This window comes from Falco punctatus (assembly GCF_963210335.1).
Source record: "Falco punctatus genome assembly, chromosome: 7".
NCBI classification, from domain to species: domain Eukaryota; kingdom Metazoa; phylum Chordata; class Aves; order Falconiformes; family Falconidae; genus Falco; species Falco punctatus.
The window spans coordinates 48,884,360-48,899,674 of record NC_137587.1 but is presented as its reverse complement, the minus strand read 5'-3'; the positions used below and the strand labels follow the sequence as shown (position 1 = coordinate 48,899,674).

Below are 15,315 nucleotides of genomic sequence, written 5' to 3'. Positions count from 1 at the left end.
TCCACGCAGCTTCACCTCCACAGTTAGGGTACGGTGTTTTCCTGCCCGTTTTCCACAGATCCATGACAGAGAGACCAGCAGTCCTGCCTGGCCGGGACTTCTGCTCACAAGGGTGAGCTTTTCCCACACCTTTGTGTAAGACACATTACTGTTTTTTTGCCAAATGTGATATGAAATTCCTAGAGAGACACAGCCTGACAGCTAAGGGGCTCTGTAATCCATCTCACACTCATCTATGGTATTAATTGAGGGACTATGAAATATTTAAAATCTATATGGGAGTTGCAGGGACAGGGGCAGGCACAAGGATGGTCGTGCTGCCTGGATATTTGATGGTTTTGACTTCAGAGTACTTAACCTTGTATCCTTAACATTTGTTTAACATTACCTTTGTTGATCGAATGTATTTGAACTTTTAAGGAGTTAATTGCTTTTCACACTTCTGCTAGTAGCTAATTCCTTGATCTAATAGAAAACTGAACTTAATTGAGCTGGTTCCAGGGAGATTAAAAGGGTCTTTTCCACCTATAGTATCTATGATTTAATGAAGTGTGCATGTGGCTATCTATTTTCTTGCGTTCACCAAATACAAAACCACTCTGGTACCCGTGTTTTCTGTGAGTGACACCCACAGCTTTCCGCAGCTGGTGTATAGCGACAATGAAATGAACATTGCTGACTGCCAAACAAAAAAAATACAGATTTGTAACTGACCTTTATTGTTTTGTGATGTGCAGTCCCGCTGCATGTATGCATCTAACTCTGCTTCTGGACATATACTGAAGATGATTTAATGCTCAAAGTCATGCTTTTACTCAGAAGTCATGCTCTTGGCAACTTCAGTGACTGAACAGAGGGAGCTCTGTTTTTAATTACACACTTATCAAACAGTAAAAACACTTCAGGTGTGTTTGCTTTATCTAAATCTTGCTAAGAGTTAGCAGAAACTGTCTTTAAGAACTGAAGCGCTTTGACAAGAATGTCTTTAAGCACCCTTACCTAAATAAATATAAAAATTACTATTTATATCAGTGTTTAATATATATTGTCCTGGTTTCAGCTGAGAGTTAACTTTCTTCTTAGTATCTGGAGCAGTGCTGTGTTTTGGATTTGGTGTGAGAACAATGTTGATAGAACACTGATGTTTTTAGTTGTTGCTGGGTGACGTTTATACTAAGTCAAGGACTTTTCAGTTCCTTGGGCCCTGCCAGTGAGAGGGCTGGGGGGGGGGGGGCGAGGGGGCACGGGACATTGGGAGGGGACACAGCCAGGACAGGGGACCCAAGCTAGCCAAAGGGATATTCCATAGCATATGATGTCATGCTGAGTATATACACTGGGTGAAGAAGAAGGAAGGGGGGGACATTTGGCATCATGGTATTTGTGTGCCCAAGCCCATCACGCATGATGGAGCCCGGCTGCCCTGGGGATGGCTGAGCACCTGCCTGCCCGTGGGAAGTGGTGATGAATTCCTGGGTTTGCTTTGCTGGTGTGCGCGGCTTCTGCTTTACCTATTAAACTGCTCTTATCTCAACCCTGAGTTTTACATCCCTCTCCGATCCTCCTCCCCATCCCTCTGGGTGAGGGGCAGTGAGCAAGCGGCTGCGTGGGGCTGGGTTGCCGGCCGGGGTTAAACCATGACATATATACAGGTACATATTGCTCCTGAACTTGTCCCTGCAGGCCTATCTGACTAAATAGATGTAGAAGCCAGTTTCCAATGTGTCAGATTTCCTCCTGAAGCATTAGAAGTTTAGGAAAATCAGGCCATAATATTCGTTTGAAATCTTGGCCTACCCTAAAGAGCTCTATGAATTATTCAAAAGAGTGATTGAGGGTTGCACCACACTGTCACTTTTTAGTTCGATGCAGGGAGGCAGGAGGCTCCCCGAGTTTCCCGTGGCTGCTAATTGAAACCCAGAGGATTTAAAAAAAAATGTGGAGAACAGAAAAGATAAAAGAGGAACCCAAATGAAGTTCTCCAGCGTGTTTTAAAGAATCAGTTTTTAATGGAGATTTAAATAAAAAAGATATCTGTAAATAGCCTTTGTACTGAGCTATTCATAAGGTAAAAGAATACAAATACCTTGGTTGCCCCTTTCAACTGAAGAAAAGTGAGCATCATTTACAGTTCTTACCTGCTTTGGAAAGATTCAGGTGAAATACATATTCCTTTGTCAGGAAAAAGCCCTGTAGTGCAGGCACCTTAACATTCATTACCCCTTGTCAGAGTTTTCTTTTCACTGCTAATTTCAGAGTGGGATAGAAAAGGGTAAGTTTTACCGAGAACGAAAGATGTCATTGAAACTAGCAATGATTTCCATCTAGCTATGAGAAAGAGAATACTTAAAACAGGAGTGAGAATACTCAGGACGTGACTGTTTGGAAGGTGTGCAATAAAAAGCCCAGGAGATCTGTGCCAATTTTTGCTTTAATTGCATCTGAGACGTACACCACACTGAGTGAATGCTATTGCAAAAAGCAGGGTGTTTCTAGATCTTTCTATTTTCTTGAAAGAAGAGTGTGAGTTCTTCCTCCTTTCTCCATCTCCCTAAAAGAAAACTAAGGACCCCCTGCCAAACCTGCAGCCAGTGACTAGCTATTCCAGATTATATGGAAAAAACAGAAAAGCACTTATAGGTGTCTATTACCCTGCTAAATGCTGGTCCATTTCAGGGAGCAATACATTTTCTTATTTGAATGCCCCTGCAGCACTTCATTCTCTTGAAATCAGCCAGCTCTTTCCTTACACTGTTCAAAAATTTTATTTATGATTCAGCTGAGCCCAACACGGCTGTTGTGAGACCCTGGCCAGCAGCCCCCTCCCACAGAGGGTGGCTGTCCCTTGGTCTGGAAGAGCATTTAGAGACGATCAGGGTGGCAAAGAGCTGCTGCAGGGACACTCACCAGAGGTAGCCCCAGGAGCATAGGGCCACGCTGTGCCCTTGCCCATACCCCCTCCCTCCATCACCCTTGAAACCCCCGGCCAGTGAGAGCTGGCTGCAGGATGCTGCTCCCAGCATCCCCACTAGCAACCTGTCTGCAATGGCCACAGTCTGCACTGTGGTTTTGCAGGAAGTAAATTCTCCTATTTGAAAGCGAGAGATGTGATAGCAATCCTCAGCTGTCTCCAAGTGCTCACATTTCTTGATGTGAAGATAAGCACGATGATTTGCTGCTTAAAATGTCTTTTTCTTCTGTGTTTCAAAGGCAACTAACAAAGAAAAAGCACCCAAAAGACAGGAGAATAAGTTGATATTTAAGACCTTCATACTGAAAAAGAAAATATACCACATTTCAGGTGATATTTTTATTTATCATTAGTGGGTTGTTTGTATGTATTACAACCTCTAAAAATAGAAGAATAGTAAGAATCAACACTGGAAAAAGCCCCACTCTCTTACTGAGGATTCCTCTACACTTCTGTAGTTCAGGGTAATATGATTTAACGGCAAATTAAAAATAAATTCAGATATTCCCTCATAATAATTTTTTACTAATGTGATCAGTATATTGATAATTTGCTTGCAAAATTATTAGGGCAATTTCTAAAATTAAATCAAAATAGGTATGCAGTGATGGAGGATCATGCATATCAAAGAACTACTGGTGAAATGGCAAGTTCTGCGTATGGAGACTTCCAATACAATGAACAGACAAATATGTTTCCAGCATCAGATGTCTTTCTGCAATGAGTGTAAACTGCTTTTGTGAATGGACTTTATGGGTGTTGTGCCTGTACATCTCCTGTGTTTCTCTTGGTGTGTGGAAGCTCTCTTCAAACAGAGCAAGGGAGACCTTTGCCTGTCTGGTTGAGCTGCTCAGAATTTCTTTTTGCTTTTGCTCCTGCATGCATATTTTTGGGAGAACACAAAACTCCTTCATTTCTGTCTTATTTTTTACCTTTTCCATCTCAGAAAACTTTACGAAGCTGTGTTTTACCTTCCCTGGGTCACCTTCTTCCACCAGTTTGTATGGTGGGGTCTGCCTGGCTGTGGGGGAAGTGCGTCCTCCTTCTCAGCGTGATGTGGTCTCCTCTGTTGGTCTGAAGTCCCTGTCCCACTGTGTAGCTCACTCTGGTGTCTCAGTTTCTTTCTGGAGTTGGCTCCTTCTGTTTTCAACAACAGCCTCCAGGAAAAATATCTGTTAACATCCACATGAGGCTCTTCTTCACTCTGTTACTTCCATGACTACCTCTTCTCCAGCACAATCTTATGACCTGCACAAGTTTCCAGTGTAGGGGTCTTTTATTGCCTTCTTTTATGTGTATCTTGACTTGATAAGTTTGCTGTGGGTTTGAAGACTATCGCACTTGTTGGAGCTTCCCATGTTTATCCATCTGTGAATAGGATAGAAATGCCTCGGAGGTCTGTCCTGTTGCAGGTCCTTTCTCACGTTGGCTGCTTCTGCAAAGCCCCTCAGTACCATGGTGGGCTCCGCTTCTCCCATACTCTGTCTGCCAACATGTTCTTTTTGTTGCCTTTGTAATAACTGGTGCATAATACTTTTCCCTAAACTTACTTATTATTTAACTTAAAACTCTCTCTTCCCCCTGCCTCCACCCCATTACGATCAAACCTGCTGTAGGATTAACTTCTTGGAAGTCTTCTGGGACAAGCCTTGGTGCTGAGGCCTCGCAGCTCAGTACAGAGCTCATGGCCTGTGACAAACCATGGTAATACTGTATTACAGGGCTCCAGAGCTACAAGCTTCAGAGAAAGTCTTCAGTGGACCTTCAGCACTGCATTTTAGTGTTGAAGTAGTTAGTGTTGATTTCAAAGTGCTAGGCATCTTTCAGCAGACTCATCCACATCAGCACCAGCCCATGCATGGCCAGCAATTCCCTTTCCCCACGCTGTGAAGGTGACCACAAATTTCTCCTCTGCAGTTTCTTCTGGGCACAGGTACTCCCTGTGTCCCTTCATTTCTGTGATTTCTCACCTGATTTCATGCCTGTACTCTCCTAAACAAGTACTTATTGTGCTGTCTCTCCTAAGATTCATCATAACTCTGTGCTTTTAAAAAGTCACTTGGCAGAAAGCTGGTATGGAAGAAGACACTATAAGCAGAAATGAACGTATGCTGAATTGAATTGATTATCCTTTAGCTATGGACAAGGACACACTAGGGAGCAGATAAAGAGATCTGAAACACTAAAAGTATTTAATGAGATGCAGTTTCCTGGGCTACCTTATTTCCAAGCATTGTACATAGCTATCATTGAGGAAGATGGTGTCCCTTCTCCCCCAAAGCCAAAGCCCATTGTCAGAAATGGGAAAGATGGGGTGTCAGTGTGTTTTCCCTCTGCTAATGCTCCACAAAAAAGAGAAATTTGGGTAAGAGCTACTGATATCTTCCTGACAGCCTGCCTGGTTGTGGTGGTTGACTGTGTATGTCTGCCTTTCAAATTTGCCAAAGTGAAATGATCTTTAAAGTCTCCTCCAACCCAAACCATTTTATGATAAGATTTTACAAAATTTTCCTGGAGGTATGATAGCAGCAGCCAAATGAACATTTCTGCACCCATTCATGGTGGGCTTCAGTCGTGACTTGTAAAATACGACTGGATGAGCCTGAGAAAGACACCAGTCACTTCAGAGGGTGTCCCCAAACATGTCACCAGCTCCACAACACAAGGTGCTCACAATATGATTTCTTGCAGAATTATTCCTAATTAAGGAAGGAAGTTTATAAGCATATTATTACTATGTGACGCCCCTTGTAGGCTTTGGGCTAAAGTCATATTGGCTATTTCTTCCAAACCCATGTATGTACAGTTCATATTTAATTTCACAGCTCAACACTCCAAGACCACAGATAGGACTGAAAAGTATTTAATGAATAAATGCATATATACATGTGAAATGCACCCCAAATTTGTTTGTTCCTGAAGGTTCCTGTCCAAGATACTTATAATAATAAGTAGGTGCTATCATCCAATACTAAATAATATTCATACTTCAGTCCTGAACTTCTGGCTTTCTTCTCCTGACCTGGAGTTCAGCACGGTTCAAAGACTAAAGTACAGAAACAGTAGCAAGGGTGTAAAACATATCCCCACAAGTGGCACAGGTAACATATTGACCCCACTTGCTGGTAGCACAAGCACTATTTACCAGAGCTGTGCAATTGTAGGTGGAGACAAAAGGCACCTCTTCCTCCTTTGCTTTGAAGGCAGCGACACTGAGGCTGGCAGAGCTCTTCTGTCAGGGAGCCAGCTGAGCAAAACAAAAAGCATCATCCATATGTAACACTGACCACTGCGAAGAGCTGTCAGCTGGCACAGCACATTGTGCACAAGTGTAAGGAGTGAATTCGTTTCTGACACGTGGGAAGCCCCCAGAATATCTGAACCAGAAAAATTTGAAATGGATCTGGAGTTTATGGAGAACAGAAAAGGACAACTATGCCTATGACTCCTGGGGGCAATGCTTCATTAGCGAGTCAAATACACCAAACCTGTTTGGGAATGCAGTCAGATTCCCTCTCTTAAGAACCCACCACTCATCTTAAAAATAATTCCCAGCCTTCCAGTGCATGGCAAAATAACTAGAGAAGCAGCAACTGCCAGAAGAAGACCTACTTGACACCCCTGCATGGTGTTGGGCCAGCACTGATGGCCTTCAATGACAGCCCTAGCACAGCTGTGGCCACACAACGCCACAGCTCAGTGCTGGCACCGCTGGGGCTGGTGCCAGTCCAGGACACAGGCTGATGCCCACCAGGTGTCATAGCAGGTACAAGTGATGCAGATGGTCTGACATTGCCCATGGCCTCCCTGCAGGACTGGGAAATGTCTCTGTTTGGAAGTGTGCTCTCAGCTGGAGGAATCACACTTGGGAACACCATTTCCCAAGATGTCAAATAGCTCCCTGTCATCTTTAGGAAAAGCTTTCTTTTTTTTTTGATGAAAATCTTGGCACCAAAAATAATGCTGTTTCTACAAATGTGAGGAAATGTGCCAGAGACCCATCCTCCAGCCCTGAACTCTTGCTATGGACTTTGATTTTTCACCTGGGAAAAGTTCTACCGTGGCAAGGGGCAACACAAACATCCAGTATGTTAAAGCTAGCCACAGCAGGTCCTGCAGCCTGCAGCAGGTTCAGTTTGTGCCCAAACAGCTGCCCGTGCCGGTGGGACACGGACAGAGCGCACAGACTGGGCTGTGGTGGAGAGCCAGCTGCAGCAGAACCCACATCCCATCCCACCAGCCCTGGTGGTGGTCTGCAGAGGTTTACTGTCCTGGGACCAGGAGCTTGGGAAAACAGCCCTGTACGTACGAGGAAGAGTGCCAGTGAAGTATCAGTGTAATCCCAGCGGCACTCCACAGCCAGGTCCTTGCTTTACCTGTAGGGGGATTGTAATATCAGGTAGGTCCCTATGTGGATTCATTTAATCTCCCTGTAAACTGATGTTCTTGATGAATTGGTGAAACATGTTTAAGATAGTGACTTGCAAATGTGAGGGCAGCTGTCTAGATGCCTCCTGGCTGCCCCTTCCCTCCGCTGCTGGGTGGCACAGCCCTGCTCTGGTCTTTGCACTTGCAGCAGGTGGATCCCATAGGGCAGCTATATACAATAAATACATGGATGACATCTAAAAATCATGCTCGTGGCTCAGCGGCTGTTCAGACAGATGTGACCATGTGTGGAGGTTGCACAGTCCTCTCATACTCACCCTGCAGACTTGGGGTTTGCAGTTACCAAATGGACTCGTAATGAATGGAAAAATCAATAGCCTGTGCAACCAGCACGCCGGGCTCGCCGCGCAGCCAGGGCTTTCCATTACAGTAGCACCCTGGTATATAAATAGAGTGCCCTGGGGAGGTAAATTCACAGGATAGTAAGGGACTTCTTTGGAAGCAAATGATTAATGCTGGATGTGGCTGTGGAGCTTAAAAAGTGCCTCAGCAAAGCCAAGTCTCAGGGCATTCAGCAGGAGTCTGCCATCTTCACCCTGGGCTGCTGCCTCTGGATCAGATGCCATGCTCGTGTCTCTGCAGAGCATGCTGCAGGGATGCTCCCTGTGAGAAAACCTGTGCCACCTATTTCCCATTTCATCTTCTTAATGTAACACAAAATACTATCATTTCTTATTTAATTTGAGAAACTGAGAAACAGCACTGAAAATTTTTGTGGCAAAAGAAATATCACATTGGCGTTCCAAGAAACCCCCTCAAGCCCTCTGTGAGCAGTTTGTCTCCCCTGAGGATGGTTGCTATGGGAATTGAGATGTTCAACAACACTTGCAAGGCAACACGCCCTGGCAGTGTGAGGGATGGTGCCACTGGCGTGTCACCTGGCATGTGTTCTGGGACAGGCAGCCTGTTTTGGGACACGTTACTGAGGTTAAAGCACACACAAATCACAACATACAGGCCATTTGCAAAAATGCAAGAGGAGGTGACATGGAGTTCAGGAATTTACCCATGCCTGCCATCAGAGTGGTGAAGTAAACAAAACTGATGGCCTCCCAGGGCAGATGCTGCCCTGTCTGCTGAGCCCCATCCTGGGGCATGGCTTCCCCCTGCTGTGGGCAGGGGCTTCCCCAAGAGCAAGCTTGCCAGGTGACAAGGCACCATCCCCACTCTGTGCCACCTCCCCATGTCGGTGACCGGCAGCGGCTGCCCAGGTCTGCAACCAGGTCCAGCCAAGCAATGCATGAGGGATCTCTGGGGTCTCCTCCCCAGCTGGGTCACCTGCACCTGAGCCACCCCAGGGCTCCCTCCCACCCCTGGCCTGGAGATTAATGTTTTCCACCCGAGCATCCCTGCTCGGTGCTCACAGATTGGGGAGATGGCCATCCCAGCAACACTGTTCCCAACGGCAGCAGCCTCCATCCATGCTCCCACTTGCTGCTCACCCCCCAACACTGGTGGGGGGAGCCGGGTGCCTGCATGGCGCTGTGGTTCCTTGCACCTTTCCTGTGCTGTGGGTGACACCTGAGCCACAGTCCTTTGTGGGAAATATGGCACACTGCCTTTTATGCAGTGATTCCTACTACTGTTCCTAGGCTTTCTCTCTCCTGCCTTTGATGAGGAACAGTTTTTCATAAGTTTGGGTGGAGGTCTCTGAAGTTTCATACTTGGAATATTTGACTATGGAAACTGGCTGATAAAGTGCATTTAAGTGTGATAGTGCGCTGTGTCCCCAGTACAACTTTCAATGTCAGCTGCTGTGCAGAGCACTGAACGTCTCCCTTTATAACTTGGAGGAAAAATGCCTGTAATCCCAGAGGCTTAAAATCCCATCTCCTTTTGCAAGGACTCAGAGTAGCTCAGTGTAATTCTTCTCCTGTTTCTCCAGAGACGGGCAATTGTATGGTCCATTACTAAGATGCTTAAGCAAGTGTTTACAGTGAAAAAGAGGGCTATATAGAACTAAAAGGTTAAAATATAGCTACGGGGTTTTAATCTCCTTGTAAAGGTGATGATCACTATATGTTTTACTCTGACATATTTTCTTTAAAGATAAGGCTATGCAGATAAGGTTATAAAGCATGAAAAAGGATTTAAGAAACACTGATTTTAAAAGTAATGATAAAATATATAAGCAAGCAAACAAACCTGCATGGCTTGTTACATGACATAACTATTAAGAATAGAAGAAACTGTGGAAAAATGTATTAAAAGAGTATGACAAATGTTTTCAGATGGAAATAATAATAGCAAAATTGCATATTTACATTTTATTTGTGGATTGTTGTATATAAGAATAATAGGCTATTGGTGAATTATTGCAACTACTATATTTAATATGAATACAAATAATCAATAAAAGGTGAGGGGAAAAGCCACTGCTACTATACAAAAAAACAGAACACCTAATTCGCGGTGGAATGTGACATCTGTAACTAACAACAGCTATTCTGCTCATGAAGCATGAGATAAATATCTCAGACTTTCCACAAGTTAAGTATCAAGCACAACCATTTAGCTAGCAACAGGGCTGGAGATCACCAGGTAGAAGCAGCCTTCAAGACAGATGTCATGTTAATCCCTGGAATGGTTTCTTTACCTCACCTTCACAAATGAGCTTTTGACAATGTAGTGCCAGAAATACACTGAATAATAATAATAATAATAGTAATAATAATAATAATAATAACAATAAAATTGTGATTTGGTCTTGACTTATTTTCAGCTACGTGGGCATTTTTAGCATTATGAACTCTAAGCCAGCTGATTACGTTACACCTTTTTAAATTGTCCTGTAAGTTTGAATATATAATTTTTGTTTCTCTGCCTGAGCAGGACTGATGTTGGTCCAAGAGCTTCAGCAGGCACAGTGCACTGCCCAGTGCCAGGGGAGCTCCCTGTTCCCCAGGGGTCTGTGGGGGGCTCAGCCTGTGGAGCGAGGGGAAGACCCCCGCTGCCCTGTGCATGGCACTGCAGGGCAGGCTCAGGAGCCTCCCTCCAAAATGGCCATGGTGTGATCTATTGATCATCACTGAAAATGGTGGAAAATAGATTCCTGATGAGCAGTGCAGGTAGCATCTGGAGAAGGAGCTCGATTGCTTCTGGTCTGACCACACCCAAAGGCAGGGAAGATGAGCAGGGTGATTGCACTCTTTGATTTGCTCTAATAGCCTCCAAATATTGCCTGAGACCAGAAGTAGAGGAAAAGGTGAAAGCAGTTGAGAGACAACCTGAGGCAATGATGTTCCTCTTTGCCTGCTGACAGATCTGCTCTCCATTAGCTGCCCGTTGTAAGCAGCCCTCAGCGGCAGCGCCCTTGGCTCAGCCCCATCCCCAGGCAGGGCATCCTCCTGCCCGTCCCGTCCCATGGGACTGTGGCCTCTGCTCTGCCACCCAACAGCCTCCCAGCCTAGCGGGTAACAGAGATGCAGGAGCATAAACTCAACGTTAGGTAGAGTCATGAAAAAAGATTAAGATCCTGGGAGCTGAGTCCTTTGGTCTTAGCGGGTATGTCTAAGGAATTGTGGAAAAATGACATACAGGTGGAGCAGGATTCATAGCCACTAGTATAAAAATAAGAAAAAACCAGAAAGTCCTGATAGGAATACTCAGAACCTCTTTTAAGGATAGTTTATAGGCACAAGACATCTGGTGTGGGTATTTTTGCAGGCCAGCAACTCTGCATTAGGGCTACTAGGACAGTTCAAGTCAATCTAGCGCACTGTGCTTGACTTTATTTCATCATGAAAGAATACCAGGGATATTAAATTTGAAATGCAAAAGATTAACAACCAATTCCACTTTCAAGTGCAACAAAAGAGAAGAATGATGGTTTCCCCTTATTTGTATAACAATTAGAGGAAGAAGCAACACACTCATGTCGGATGAGTACATTGAAGCATCTGCCCTGATCCCTTTTGCTGTAAATTTTTGAGATGCGTGTTCCTGGCTTCTCTGTTGAAAATATAGCTCACTGTTGCCACAGAGCACACAAGAAGCTCCAGCGCTGCTGAACGAAGGTTGGTAGCAATCTCAACCTCATGATTTAGGAAGTGGTATTCTCAGACTAGATGTCAGCCATGTTGAAGAGAACTTTATGATGCCTCTGACAACCTTTAAAGCTTTGTTTACATGCCCTGCAGAAAAGCAAAGTAACTGGGCAATTTTTATTTTACTTTTGCTGTCATTATTTTATTTGCACTGTCAGTATTGAGGGGCTGGATTTATGAGAACAGCTTATGAAGCTTTGGACTCCTCAGCCACAGCCTCTGTGGCTGTACGGCTGCTCCAAGCACTGGGCAGAGGCTCTGCTGTACTTACAGAGATTTGACACAACTTTCTTCCACCCCAGCAGTCTTTAGGTCACTAGCTTTGTTAGGTCACTAGTTCGGATACCAAAGGTGCTTGGTCTCTCCTGAGACAGAATGCTTTTCCAGATCCATAGCTTGTATCATCAGTTAAGTTCTTTCCTAATTTAGTTCTTGTTCTGAAGTGCCCTCATCCAGGAAATATCTTTTCCTCAAGAAAGACTTGCACCAGATAAAAGCAGCCAATGCTCTCAGTGGGCAACAAATGAATTTGTAAGATTTTTCTAGTGGCGGACCCTGGAAGCATGCCATCTCCAGAAGGCAGTCTTGTTGACCCAGTCTACAGCTTAGGTTGATGTCTTTGAGAACGTTGTGCTCCACAGGACAGCCCCCCAGGCAGGGCAGGCACCAGCTTCAATACTCACTGCAACCCACGTAGGAAAACCAGGTGCTGGGTGGGCGAGAAGGACAAGGTGTGTGAGCAGAGAGAGGACTGCTGAGTGCCTGGCCGTGCCCTGCGCATTCTCTGCGAGGAACACGGGAGGTGGCTGGTGAAGGATGGTGGTGGAGCACGGGCGAACGGTGCCCACCGTGGTGCACGGTGAGGTAGGGAAAGGCCAGGCAGCGCAGGCAGGAGGGCGACCACCTCAGTGCTGGTGGTGCTGCGTCCCATCAGCTGCAGCCACACGGGTGCAGGGAGAGGCGCAGCACCCTGCTCCTGTGGGAGTCCCTGCTGTCACCTTTCCCAGGCCTGGGCAGTTTGTTGTGCTCTCACCCAGTGCCATCTGCAGATGCCAAAACACAGTGATAGCATCCATCGGTTCTTTGCATCCAAGGACACTTTGCCTACTAGTCATAATACAAATAGTGGAAGAAATTAAAATCAGTGTGGTTTTGGTCAACAACGCTCTCTTAAAGCCTCCAAAGTTCTGCACAGCAGTGATGAAGACTTTAGGCTGGCATGCACACGGTGCTGCTCCGTCCTCCCAAAGGAGCAGCGAGCACCGGATCAGAGATGACTGGGCTTTGGCAGCTTCAGAGAGGGAAATGATGGTGCTTTTGTCCCCTTGTCCTTGTGCCTGAGCTAGTTGTAGGGGACTGCTTTTAGAGAAAGTGCCTGTCAGCAACTCCGATATCACTTGCTGTACATTTTGATGTCCCATGTGGTCCTAATTGGTTTCACAGGTACCTTACACAAAATTACCTGTCTTACTGATGCTGGAAGTAAAACTGTGCACAACTTTTGCAGCCAGAAAGAGAATGATGGATTGCAAGCTTCCTTTTGCCATGCAATTACCTGAAGGATCTGTGTTTTTCCTAGTAATTTAAAACAATTATCCTTGTCTGTAACCTACTTTTTCCATGCTTTATCTCTCCTGTCCTGGGGTGGAAAAGGCAGTAAGGTATCATTCTAAAATGAAGTAATTTGTCAGTGAAATCTTGAAGCATGTGACTGATTTGTGCGTTTATGTTGGACAGATGCTATCTGATCCTCTTTATAGCATTGCTGTCAAAGTTGTCACAGCCCTTTATGCCATGAGTTGGCAAGGGGGGAGATACTACTGCCTGGAAAGCCTCTTCATTCTTCGGTAGAATGGCTAAGGAGGTTTGGTGAAGTCGGGAAACAGACCTTCAGCCCTGGGCCAGACCCCATCCTCGGCACCGAGCTGTCACCGTGGCTCTTCACAGCTCTGCTGGGTGCTGTGGCAGGCAAGAAGTTGCTGAGGCTGCTGAGCACCTCCCTTCTGTCACTAGAAACAATCTCATCTTCTTCTGGAAGGTGAATTACTGTTTGGTGCGACAGGCTAAGAAATGATCTTTTGGAAGGGGGAAGGGGAGGAAGAAAAAGGAAAGAAAAGCAAGGCAGCAGTTCTGAGCCCTGAGCGAGCCGTACCCTGCAAAAGGAAATAAAAGACAGGCTGCAGCATTCCCAGACTGGTAATGGCATTCCTGCAGAGAGGGGAGTCTCCAGCAGTACATAAAGGAACAGTGGGGAGAGACCCTCAGACAAGGAGATTGATTTTGCAATTCTCAATCAGTGCTACAGGCTGTTAGCACAATTGCACTTGTTTCTTTCAAAAGCATTAGCAAGACAATTATTGAATTTAACACAAACATATACAAATGTTTGGCTGACACTCCAATTGCGAAAGAACAGGAATTTTTATTTATTTGTTTGTTTGTTTGCTTATTTATTATTACACCACCTATCTCTCCCTTTTAGTTAGGGGAGCCAGATGGCAGCACTAAAAGAAAGTCAACAGCAGCACTTTGGGGAAATAAAGTGTGTTCATTTAAAAATAAATAAATAATCCATGCAGTCCATTAACCAGAGCTTAAGGCAAACAGCCTTAATGATTTTCTTAGTTAAAAGGAACAAGACCATTCTGAGAGTCCTGGCAGCTTCTGGGGAAGACTCCCCACCTGCTCCATGTCAACAGTTGTTGGCCCCCTTCCCTGCCTCCGAACGCACCCAAACCCACCAAGAGCGACCTGCCCTCCCGAGCGTGTCGGGCCTGGGGGAGGCATGGCCTGGTTCCGAGCTAACAGCAGTGCGGAGATGGTGCAGCTGAGACAGAGGAGGATGGCAATGGTGATAAATAAAAAAGTACATACCCACATAGCTAAATAAATAACCTGCATTGAGTGTATGTAAAACCACAAAGTACATGTATGAAGGTCCAAATCCTGAATGTCTGGCCAAGCTGAAAACTCCAATCAGAAAGGGTGCAATCCTTCTCCTCTCTTGGGGTGCAAATCATTTTGGTTGGAGGACACATTATTGCAATTACACCAGACTATTAGGAACAAGTTGTAGCAGGGATCGTGAAACAAACCCTGTAGGCCATGATTGTTGTTTTTTTTCTGAAGCTCATTTGTACACAAGCATTGGATAGAAATGTTTTCCCTGAAGAGGATCCCACGTCTGAGGCACAGCACTCATTGGGTTACCCGCTGATGTGTTCCTCCCTGACCACCTGCCAAGGGACCAGCATCACACCAGGGTTTCACCCTGGCTTTGCACCACACAACCTTGCATCCCCGGAGCATGGCTCTAGGGGGGACACCAGGAGACAAGGGCTATGGGGCCATGGTGAGAGGCAGTTACCATCATTCATGGTCAGAGGTTCCATGCCAGAGGACCAGGTGATGCTCGGCCAAATGCAGCCATTTTCCTGGAGGTCTGAGGACAGCAGTGTGAAAGACAGCATGAGGGACAGAGCAGAGAAGCAGGATGGAGGCAGGGGAGATTGCAGAGAGTTAAATCTGTTAAAATGGAAAAACCTATAACTTTATGTGTGGTAATATTTTTTTTTTTTAAAAGAAGTTGTCTTGAATTTGAAGGAGACATTGAAGAACACTGATTTGAAAGCTCAAGTGAAAGAAGTTTTCTCTGCGTATGTTTTTTTTTTTCAGAAATCTTAATTTTTTTCTTGGTGCAGTTTAGCACCAACCCTTTTTTTTGGTAGCCATAATTACATTCTCATTCAAAATGAAAACTGCAGAGTTTAAAGCCCCTGGTGACCAAAAAGGCCCTTGCCTTCTCCCAAGCCAACACTACTGGAGACATGTTTATTGTTAGTGTGCTGC

General features: G+C 45.3%; 1 long non-coding RNA gene across 1 annotated transcript in view; it reads right to left on the bottom strand.

Annotated features, from left to right (window-relative positions):
• Positions 1-15,315, bottom strand: part of LOC308067645 — a 415,830-nt gene that overhangs the window by 205,289 nt on the left and 195,226 nt on the right. The gene's annotated exons all lie outside the window — the stretch shown is intronic.